Below are 12321 nucleotides of genomic sequence, written 5' to 3' on the forward strand. Positions count from 1 at the left end.
CTTGCTTTCCAAGCAATAAAGTTACACAATTAAATCTCTCTTACAAATAGGCCTTGGGAATCACCCTTTATCCTCTCATTGACACATCCATTATTGTGATTCCTCTTATATTAGGTCTCCTCCCACCAGTGAAAGTCCATAAAGAGCAGGCAGACTTAGCTGAGGTGACAGTGGGTTATCACTCCATTGTTTCCCTTGACCTAGTAGTTTCTCCATAGGATCCCCCGCTAGTTTGTGTGGTAACAATTCCCATAGAAGAATGTGTCCTAATATGGAAACCAAATAGGATTACTTGGCCTCCAAAAACCTGGAATCTTCATTCTGCAACTTAAAAAGAAAAAATCATCTTGTTACTAAGGGAGAACTTCACTATTTTTATACCCAGAACAACCCCAAATAAACTCGACCCTAACTCTCCTTCTTCACTACCTATTCCTGCACAAAACCAAACTCAAACAGCCACAAGAATGTAATGTTGTCTCCTTTGTTTGGTCTTCTAGGGATGTGACTTTCTAAGGTAAAATCAACCTCCTTGTTTCATTCTTCACATGAGAGAGAGAGATGTGATGATTGGATGAGAAATGAGGCTCCTCCTCACTCCTATTTATATCTTTCCTCTTGCCGCAACTTCTATCCCTTAAGGGCATGAACTAAGTCAAGGATGACTTGCTTCTTATGCCACAGGCCCACATAAAACATTCAAAAATTAATATGTTCACTTTGACAAGGGTTCTCATGGTGCTTGAAGCTGCCACTTGCTCCTTAAAGAGTGCTCTTCCATCTCCATGTGCCAAGCCATTAAAACTCCTTGTGGAATCACACCCATAAGATTGGTTTCAGAGCCCACATGCTTAGGTTCTTAGCCCACAAGTGATATTGTGATGCCAATTCCTCTACAACTCTTAACCCTAAGGTTTGGAGTACCTCCCAAGCTACAAATATCAACACTCCCCCTTTTCGAGGTAAGTACCCCCAACACTACGAAGTCCCCATCATCATCACTAGTGACACCGACCTTTCTAGTTTCTATCACTATAGTATACTCTACAAAATGAACCACACTATCAGTAGTGCCTTTGCATCATCTCATCTAAACCTAAATATCTTAACACTTCCATAGGGATAATCCCTCTAAATCTAGATTCCCTCTGAGTATACATGATCTCCATGATCTAAACTTAAACAGGAACGAAACAAATTACAGACATAACCATAAATACAGAGATGCAATAGAAATAGCACTTCATTTCATTAATATCAAAATACTGAAATATGTTTACAAACAAAATGGAAATAAGCTAGATTGGGTGATGGTAGCTTATCTATGAGAAGAGTTGTGGTGGCTACATTCCTATGAAATGTGTTACAATAAGCCTAAAGGGCCTATTTATTATTGAACAACAAGAGAAAACCCTACACAACCAAAACCTTAACCCCAAGAGATGTAACACCAAGATTTTCTAGGCCCCATTGGGGTTAGTTGGGCAGCGAACTTCCTAGGGTCATAACTTGGTCATATTATCTATGTTTGGTGCATAGGATACCTTGTTGGAAATGTATCTCCAAGTACTAAAGGCATAAGACTTTGGCGGACCTCAAAAAAACGTCGTTTAGCGGGTCAAAATTGCTCTAGAAGTTTGAGACTAGAAAAACTGCTAAAAATAGTAAATACTGAAGCAAAAAAGGAAGAAAATGAAACCAAATGGAGTTCTAGGTGGAATAGGTGGGTGGCCACAAATATCAACCTGGATTAGTCCTCCTCCCTTAGGAAGCAATGGTCCCCATTGCGTGCAGAGCCTCCATGAGGTGAGAAAATTTCTGTTGAATCTAGTCCTTGGGGAACCACTTGCCATGGTGAAGGAGTTGGTTGGCTTTGACAACTCGATATAATTGGATCCTCTATTGGAGAGTTTTATTGATCTGTGTTTCCATGAGATGATCAGTTACGGCTTGTTCCATGTAGTTCGGGTTGAGCTCTGTTGGTGTGAGGTGTTCTGCAATGTCAGATGTGTCCTACAATGGTAGAAAGTATGGTTGAAGGTGATCTGCATTGAACACTGGGTGAAAACCAAGGAACTATGGGATGCTAAGCTCGAAGGCATTTTCACCTACAACCTTGGTGATGGTGTATGGCCCATATCAGAGCGGGCGAAGCTTGTGATGGGTTCTAGTGAGGTTCTCCTTCTGCAAATGTATCAAAAATTTGTTGCCCCAATGGAATTTGTGCGACACTCGATGTCGATCATGGCGCTGCTTGTACCTAGCATTGGATCTATCCAATATATCATGAACCTAATGGAGGATGTGTTGAATGTGCTTAATGAAGCTATTAGCCTTGTTGGATTTAGACTGGACGTGAGATGAATCTGCTTAAGTGGCTGCAAATGGTATGGCCACATCAATGAGTCATAATAGTTGAAATCCCAACCCTACCTGAAAGGGGTTGTGGCTCGTTGAGCTATGGAGAGATGTGTTGTAGCTATGCTAGACATAGGGGAGGCTTTCATCCCATTTGTGTGGATGCTTCTCATTGTACACACACAAAATGTGTACGATAATCCTATTGACAACCTATGTTTGGTCATGAATTTGGGGATGGAAAGCTGTGGACTTTGTAATTTGTGTATCCAGCACCAACTAGAGACTTGACCAAAATGCACTTAGAAATATGTTGTCCCGATCTGAGACAATGGAATTTGGGATCACAAATTGTACCCAAACTCACTCAAAGAAGAGCTTTACAACGGCCTCGGTCATGATACTCTTCTTGCAGACTGCCATGATGGCAATCTTAGAGAATCTATAGACAACCACGAAAAATAAATCGTTGTCGTGCTTAGTAGAATGAAGGCCCGACATTTAATCCATGGAGATAGATTCCCAAGGTAGCCTAGGAGTAGGTAGAGGAGTATATAGGCCTTGCTTCTTGATGGTTGGTTTGGAAATGGCGCAGGTAGTGCAAGATCTAATGTACTTCCCAACATCCTGACGAAGTTTTGGCCAATAAAAATACTTTTGTAGCACTATCACTATTTTCTCTACTCTGAAATGTCCAACGACCCAACTTTAGTGTGCCTCCAAAATCATCTTGGCACACTTGCTTGAAGGAACAAATATGTGTCCCAAGTGGCATAACAGTGCATCCTGAAGGTGAAGATTTGGAACTTTCTTCACTTCTAGGAGTGTTTGGAATGTGCTACCAAATTCTGGATTGCTCTGGTAAAGATGTAGCCACCCCGAAGTCTCGTGCCCAAAGGAGTTGAGCACAGTGATCAGCGCTATGACTAGTGGTCAGTTGAGGCAGTCTGCAACATTATTGGTGCTACCCTTCTTGTGCTTAATGTTCAAATGGAATTGTTGTAGGTAGGTGGACCATTTTTTATTGTGGTTGTTCTACAACTTCCCGTGTGTCTATATGAACTGTAGGGGTCGGTGGTTTATGTGGATGATCGTTTCCTTCCTCATAATGTAATGCTTCTGTCACATGGAATAAGTCGATCTTGCGGACAAGATAGACCTTCCTAGAATCTAAAGAAGACCTAATGACAAGCAAACCAACCAGACACTATCTTTCTCTAAATATGCTTTTATAAACAATGGTAAACAAGTGTTTTTAGGGCCTGCCTTAGGTCCAACGCAAGCTTGTGGATGCCCTCGCTCCTTCGATCCAAATGAGCTCCTTTTCACGAATCTGCAAACACAAACAAGGCAAACAAATTAAATAGCACCTGAAAAGCCAATTGCATAAAACACATTTAACATGAAAGTCAAGGAGTCCATGAAACAAATAACATGAGATACTTGTTGAGAAAAATGAGTTTGATTGTATTAATTCAAAAGAAGAAGAACTTTACAACCTTTGCCTTGACGCTGTAGAAGCTCCTCCGAGGGTCCAGCAAGAAGTCTCCTCTACTTTGACAAGTTTCACTCACTCCCCAATGAAGCCAAAAAGGTATGTGATCTCTCCTCTTAAGCTCAACTAGGAAGTCTTGATTTCACCAGCATTTACCCTAAAAAATGTTCAACTTCTAACCTCTCTAGCAACCAGCCCAATGCCTGTATTTATAGTGCAATGGAAGGAGGTTACTAGGTCCTCCTTCAAAGGGATAAAGCCCTCCTTCAAAGGGATAGCTCCTCTCATCAAGGGATTAGCTCCTTCTCTTTTGGGATGCATGAACCACCTCAGAGCAAACAATCCACGTCAAAATTCCTTCTAGAAACCTCTAGAATTAACACAAAGTGAGTTTTTTAAGGTAAAACTTGCGCCTTTTGACTTTCACAGGGGTCCGCACCTACACCATTAGGGACAGAGCGGGCAGGTCCGCAGGTTTTGTACACAAAAGGTGTGGGACCACAGGTGACAGTGAGAGAATGTGCGGAACCAGAGTTACATTGATTTTTAATGTCTTTCTCCCATTTCCAAAGCTTGATTTGAAGAGCTAAGGTCTGAGACTTACTTAGGAGGACAGTACAAGTGATGATAGACCCATATTGACTGCAAATAATCATGGTGACGATATTTTTGTGTAACAGATTGCCCCCTAAAGTGCGAAGTCTGTAGTAGATGAGGATTTCTTATCATTTAGGAAGAGTGAAGTACTTTATCATTTCGAGGATCATCTTGTGGAGAGCCCGGTTGGAACCTGTAAAAACATTCAATGCAAGATATATATATGAGATCATATCATCGCTGAGGTAGGAATTCCCATACTCAGATGAAAACTGACTAGAAAAACTAACTACTGCTCTGATATAGGAATGATATTGTAAAACATCACAAGTAAAGACTCATGTGAATACAGTATGGACGCAGCCATCTGTTTATGAATAGTCCATTTTATAATGAATACAAAATTCCTCGCAGCCTGGATTGTGGAAACTAGATCCAGGGTCTTCATTTCTACTTCCCGAAACAGTACGATTCTATCCATGCGAATGAATGTGTTGATGTCGAACATGGTAGAAACCACTTGATTACCAGTCAATGATGTAAACTGTTAACAAGTGTGAGAGAAACCACCAGTGATGTCAATGGTTCTCAAAGTACCCAGTACAATCCATGAGATGCGAATAAATGTGTTGATGTCAAACATGTCACAGAATCCTTTGATCGAAAGTCAATGATGTAAACTGTCATCAAAGGCGAGAAACCTGCCATTGAGGCGTGCAGATCTCAAGGTACTGACGATTTCTAGATCATCTTTCTAGATAATGAGCTGATGTCGATAGAAAGCGATCCGTCGTAGGCAAGCCCACAACACGAAATCATAGATCAAGTCAAAGAAATTTAGTTTTAAGGACTGACTCAGGGATGGTCAAGATGGATGACAGATATTTTTCAAATGAATGGCTTATTGGCAGTGACCTCTTGAACACATAACGACACAACAGATGGCTTGGTGACAATTGACCCAAAGTTAATACCCAGAAACCGGCTAAAGACTTTCAATGTGGTTTGATCAACTGTTAGGCAAAGGATTTCCCAACCCAGGTGAATAAAAGTGTCGTGTTCAAGAGTGGTTACAAAGCATGACAAACAGGCTCATTTTTATCTCTTTTTCCCCACCATTTCTGGCAAGTACCTCTTTATTTTTGACAAGCTTGAGGAGGATAACATTTGCTTGATTATAAGCTCATCCTTCGGATGAGTCCAACTTAGTTTAAATTCAAACCCTAAGAAGGAGTGGTTCGTTCCTGTTTTTAATTGAACAGGTCCTTTACTGTGAAATTTTAACGAGTCCAGTATAGGAGAAACTTGGCGTTTTTCAATTTTAGAGAGTCTGAAAAAACTTAAGAAGACTCCAGGGTTGACCTTTTTCATAAATTTGTGTCTCCCAAGCCCGAAAAAGTATAAAATAATACTTGAGAGAACGCTTGATCTTTTACGACCAAGGAGTACTTTTCGTCATTAGTTCCTTTGACCCAAAAAAGTAAAAAAGCGATCAACGACACGTCATTTTATAACCGATATCGAATTTGAAACGACAAAAATCCGGCAATCTTTTCATGTTTTTATGGTCAGAAAAGAGCTATAAGTGGACCGTCTTTTAATTCCGTTTTAACGAGTTTAAAAGAAACACTCGGCAATCTTTTCATTTTTCAGGAGTCAGAAAGAGCTTAAAGGTGACTCTACATGTTTTTTCGTCAAAAACGATAGATTTCGCCTGAATAATCCTTTATTCTGCACAAAAACACAAACATTACTCATACCTGTTTGAAATAGATAATAATGTTGCAAAAATACCTTTTCAAAGTGAAACATAAACAAATTTGCAATTTATTTACTCAAAAAACTTATAAAAAGGGTCTTTGTCAATTCATTTTTACCGTTTGAGTTTGGGTGAGAAAATAGTGCTTTTGCTTAGAAAACTTCCCATGAAGATTGCGGAAAATCCAACCGTCGGAATCGAACGCCGTCTTCTCCAGGTAATCCACATCATCCCACTCTTCATTTTTAACCGTTTAATTTCTTGTTTTAGTCATTTATTTCATTTTTGGGAGGGTTTTTAGGCACAAAACCCGCGTGCGGGGGCCCGCAGGTTTACCATTGCGGGCGTGCGGACCCTGACTTTTTATCCATTGGGAAAAAGCTCGGGGTCCGCACCTTCCATGTAGACAAAGTGCGGTCCCACACACTGTGTCTAACCCGGAGGGTGCGGTCCCCGTCGCAAGGGTTTTTAACCCAAAAATTCTCAAAAATGGACCACACAAAATAATTTCTAGCATTTTAATTTGTCTTTATACTTGATGCAGAGAGTACATCATGCTAGATTGGCATGAACAAGAGCATGAGGACGTGGATGCTGCCGCATGGAATCATCAGCCTTCACTTGATGCTTTGAGGGCATGCGGATTGTACAAATACTGGGCCATTCTCGGCATGAGGGCTCAGGTGGATTTCTTACAGTGGTTGGTTGACAAATGGAGCATACAGGACCAGTGTTTCTTCATTGGTGGCCACCAGATCGAAATCGAGCCGGCGTACATATATTTCTTGACTGGTTTGCCTAAGAGAGGCGAAGACTTGACTCTGTTTGGGGCTAGGCCAGGTGGCCAATCTGTCAATAGCCTCAGGCTAGAGTACTGCAACAGCCAGGCTAGAGACAAAGGGATAGACATAAAGACCATATCCCGTCTTGAGCTCATGGTGATTGCATTCACTGTCACTAGACTTTGCGGAGCTGCTGCATTACATATTGCCACCGGATCCCAGATGCGTATGGCAGTTGATTGCTTTCGAGGCACCATCTTCAACTGGTGCGATGCCGTGTTGGTCAATCTGAAAGGCCAACTGAACAGGGCCAAAAACGGACAACTAAAGACCTTTGGTTATGGGGCTTTGGTTGTGAGTTTTGGCCTGGAGAGGGTTCCTATGCTGATCCCACAGCACCTTACTATTGGAGATGGGCTTCCTCGAGAGCCCAGACTGATGCGATGGGTCGCAGTTATGGCCCGTCACCCAGACGAGAGGACAGAGGTTGCTTGATTCAAACCTGAGTATTTCCAATGGCTGGAAAACCAGGACTTTTCCATTCAGGACTTCCCTTATGCTGGGATAGATTTTCGTGGTGACCCAGACATGGTTCTTCCACCAGGAGAGTAGTGGGACGAGTCAGGTAAAATCCTTTTCAACATTTTTTCTATTTTAATTTTTTGTTAATTTTTTTTTTTCATCATCTCAAAACTGATAGTAAAAATTTCAAATGCAGATGTGGGTCCACAGTGACCAGCCGCTCTCCGGCCTTACGAGAGGAAGCAACCAGTTGCACCCGCACCAGCCCCACAGGACGAATCAGCAGAGGTTTTGGCCGAGTTGGAGGGTCATCTCGAGCGCTTGACAAGAGATATTCCTGAGACCACTATAGACGACATTCCTCGTCAACTTCAGCGCTATGTGATTGGGGTCCCGGGACCTTTTAGGAGGTTCCTTTGCAAGGTGGCCCGTGCAGTGGTTTCTTATAGAGATCATCACCAGTGATAGGATGATCGCCTATTGTGGGCACATGTGACATTTTTGTTTTTTGTACTTATCATTTTTGTCGATCATAAGGTGTTTCTCAACCTATGATCGAAGACGATGTATTTTTTGACACACTCCTATATATATATATATATATATATATATCACTATTACCGGCTTATCTTGTAAATCATGTTATGGAATGGTTTTAAATTTACATGTATGATTATTGCAAATGTCTATTTAACATTCGAGAAGCAATTGCATCTGCTAATGTATTTAAAGATCTTGGAATATGCTGATATTCAATATAATCAAATTCACGTTCCAGGAGACGTACTCTCAAAAATAATCTCAATAACACTGGATTTCTAATGGCATACACTCTATTAAGGTGTAATACAACGATTTCAGAATCTAACCTCATTATCAAACTCCAAATCCCAAATGAAATAGATTCAGATAATAACTCAATCACTGCACTATACTCGGAAATGTTGTTCGTTGTTTGACCGAGGCTTACCCCATGCATAGATACTAACTCGTCAGAGGGCGAATAGATAACCCAAGCTGCGGAAGAGATGTTCCGTGTATTACGACAAGCACCATCAGCGAAACCAATGTATGTTTGGAGAGGCATCGACATCTACAATATCAAGAGTAAAACCAAGATAAGCAGGAATAATGACGAAAAACACTCTCTAAGCTAAGCACACTGTTTAAACTAAAACACACCAGCTAGAAAGAAAAAACTATCCTAACTAAAAATCTCCATACCCATTCTTTTAAGCATAATACCTCTTCAAGTAAAGGCCATTTCTAGGTTTACCCAAAGAGTCCCCGTCAAAGTCTACCAATTCATAGGCCCCTTTGGCTAGCTTTCGCTTGACAACATAGGGACCATGCCACATAGGAACAAATTTTCTAGCACCTAATTTATCATTAGCTTGATCATAAACTAAGACTAGATCTCCTTCCAAAAAATTTCGAGGGGTCACATTTCGATCATACTGAGCTTTCATTCGTTTTGCGTGAGTCTCGATTGCCAATGCAGCATCACATTGATTCTCATCTAATTGAGCCAAGTATAACAAACACTTTTCCTCTTCGGAAGTGGCTGGAAGTAACTCGATGGCCATTTGCAGTGACGAGATTTCGCATTCAATGGGTAACACAGCTTCCAAACCGTAGACTAGTTGGAAAGGAGTGAACCCTGTTGATGTTTTTACTGAAGTTCGGTATGCCCAAAGCGCTGAAAATAGCATGTTGTGCCAATTCGACCGATGAATCCTAATGATTCATCGGTCATCGGATCATGATGACTAAAACTTTGTTGATGGATTCAACCAGACCATTCGCTTGTGGATAATAAGGGGTTGAACTATCGTGATGTAAACCAAGCTAGCCTGTAAGTTCGGTCATCATAACGTTTCGAAAATGACGCCCATGATCAGTGATTATCGCTTGTGGGACACCAAACCTAGCAATTATATGATTGAACATGAAAATTGCAGCTGTCTTGCAGTCTGCCTCAAATGTAGGCATCGCCTCGGCCCACTTAGTAAAATAATCTACCGCAAGGATGATATACGCATGCCCCCCGGCCGAGTGAGGGTTACATGTAATAAAATAGATACCCCATTTGGAAAAAGGACCAATGGCAATTATAGGGTGGAGAGGAGCAGGTGGAGCGCATATCTTGCGATAAAAAATCTGGCAGTTGTGGCATTTTCAGACCGCCGTAATACAATCTTTAAATAAAGACGACCAGAAGTAGCCAGCGCCCAATATCTTTTGGGCTGTGGCAAACCCAGACATATGACTGCCACACGCTCTAGAGTGCCAGTCATTTAGAACCCTTTCAGCTTCCTCGTGAGTTAAGCAACATCAAAAAATAGAATCCGCCCCACGGCGATAAAGAGTATCTCCAATAATCCTGAATTGTTGGGACTGGAAACGAATCTTTCGACGTTCTGACCGTGAAATTTCTGGCCAAAAAGATTGGGTCTGGAGATAAACGATGATATCTCCATACCATGGATCTAAAGTGCTGATTAGAAACAATGATTTGTCCGTAATGGGCTCCTCTGCCACAGTTTCCATGTCAGCACGCGGGAAGTCACACATTAACTCCGCAAAAACTAAAGATTTCTTAGACTTAGATTTCTCAAATTCCAAGTCGAACTCCTACAGGATAACGATCCATTTAGAGTACTTTCCCCCTAGCAATTGCTTGGTCAAAATGTAGATCATAGGGTTGCAATCCAAAATTACCCTATTTTTACGTAGTAGAATGTAGTGACAAAAACGTTGGACAGCTTGAACAACTGCCAATGCCAATTTCTCCGCATGTGAGTATTTTAGCTCAGTTGGATTTAAAGTTCGACTAAGGTAATATATCACATGTTTAGTTCCGAATTCATCTTCCTGAACTAAAACCATTCCAATGGTGGAATGAGAGGCGGCGAGATACAAGAAGTAATCCTGGTTGTAGTTGGGAGGATGCAACAACGGTGCATGGGTCAACGCGTGTTTGAGTGCATCAAAAGATTTCTGAGCTATCTCATCCCAATAGAATGGAGTATTTTGCTTCAACAACCGGGTAAAACCCTTTGTGATCTCGGCGTAGTTAGGAATGAATCGTCGTAAAAAGCTTGCTTTCCCCTACAAACTTTGGAGTTGGCGAAGACTTGAAGGAGGAGGCAATTTGATGATAGCTTCGACCTTCGAGGGATCAACGTGAATGCCGGCTTTTGAAACTACAAACCCCAGCAATCGACCCATTTCTATACAGAAGAGACATTTGTGTGGGTTCAACCGAATACGATAATGCCTACACCTCATAAAGATTGCTTGTAAATGGACGAGGTGATCAGCTCGATGTAATGAATGAGCAAGCAAGTCATCAAGATAGGGTTGCACAATGTGCTTGATGTCATGAAACGCATAAGACATCGCCCTTTGAAAAGTTGCTCCGGCATTCTTAAGCCGAAAAGGTAACTTGCAATAAGCAAATGTCCCCCATGGACAAATGAAAGTCGTTTTTTGTTGATCGGCAGGTAGAATATTTATTTGATTGTATCGAGAAAAACCGTCCATGAAGGAGAATATTTCGCTGCCAGCACAATCATCAATGATTTGATCGATATAGGGAGTTGGGTAATTGTCCTTTTGACAGGCTCGATTAATATCCCTATAGTCGATGCATATTCTTATTGTTCCCTGCTTTTTGTTAACCGAAACAATATTCGATACCCAATCCATTAATGAGATCAGATAAATGAAACCTGCTTTCAATAATTTTTCAACTTCTGCTTTAATTACAACAGCTTTTCGTGGGTGAATCTGACGCAAACGTTGCCGGACGGGTTTAGCATCCGGGTAAGTCTTGATCTCATGAACAACAATCGCGGGACCAATTCCTGGCATTTCCTCATAGGACCAGGCAAACACGTCACGGAATTCTTGAAATAGGGCCTTATATAATTGAATTTCGTCATCTATACACGAGGCACCTATATGAATGTTCTCAACAATTCCGGGCTTAACCGAAATATCAATAGGAATAGTTCGAGAGATGTTTCCAAAATTTAACTCTGAATCGAGATGTTTCATTGGATTCTGAGGTTCCTTGACATATTCGGTTGTAAAAATTGATGAGAAATAATTTTCGAAACGATCATCCTTAGGTAAAAACGAAGATCTGTGATGGAGATCTTCCCATGGTAAATCATCTACACATAGGATTTCACAAATTTTCTCATCAGAGTGAACAAGTTCAGAAAACTTAGTTAGATCCGAGGTTGATGTGAAAAGTGATTCCTCATGGACCACATTCATTAAGTCATTTTCGGTTGAACATGGGTCGGAAAACGACTGCATGGCTTCATAGGCAATTTCATATGGACTCAAAGGCATGGCATTACCAAATGAGTCTATCTCATATTCAGAAGGGACAATCCAAGGATCATCATAAATAATGGTGTCTGATGTAATCATATTAATGGTTGCAAATGAAGATGATGCGTTGATTGGAGGAAAAGGAAAAGTTCCCAGTAAACCGGCATCTTTAACTAATCCTACTCCAACATCCTTATATGGGATAGTTGTTTTACCGACATGCTGAATACTCTCCAAAGAGGCTGGGTCGGATGAAAAGTAAGCCAACTAGTCTATTGTTACGATCTTTCCATTATGTGGAAACTTTATTACTCGAAAGACCGATGAAACGACCGCTGTCATAGCGTAAGACCAACTTCGACCCAAGAGAAGGTTGTAATCTAGAGGGGCATCAACCACCTCCACATCTAGACTAACGGTTTTTCCTTCAACCCCTATAGGCAAATCCTGTAGAATGCCAA

The sequence above is a fragment of the Pinus tabuliformis genome, chromosome 9, assembly GCF_031772625.1.
Source record: "Pinus tabuliformis cultivar Carrire ecotype Pingquan chromosome 9, CPIR1, whole genome shotgun sequence".
In the NCBI taxonomy this organism is placed as follows: domain Eukaryota; kingdom Viridiplantae; phylum Streptophyta; class Pinopsida; order Pinales; family Pinaceae; genus Pinus; species Pinus tabuliformis.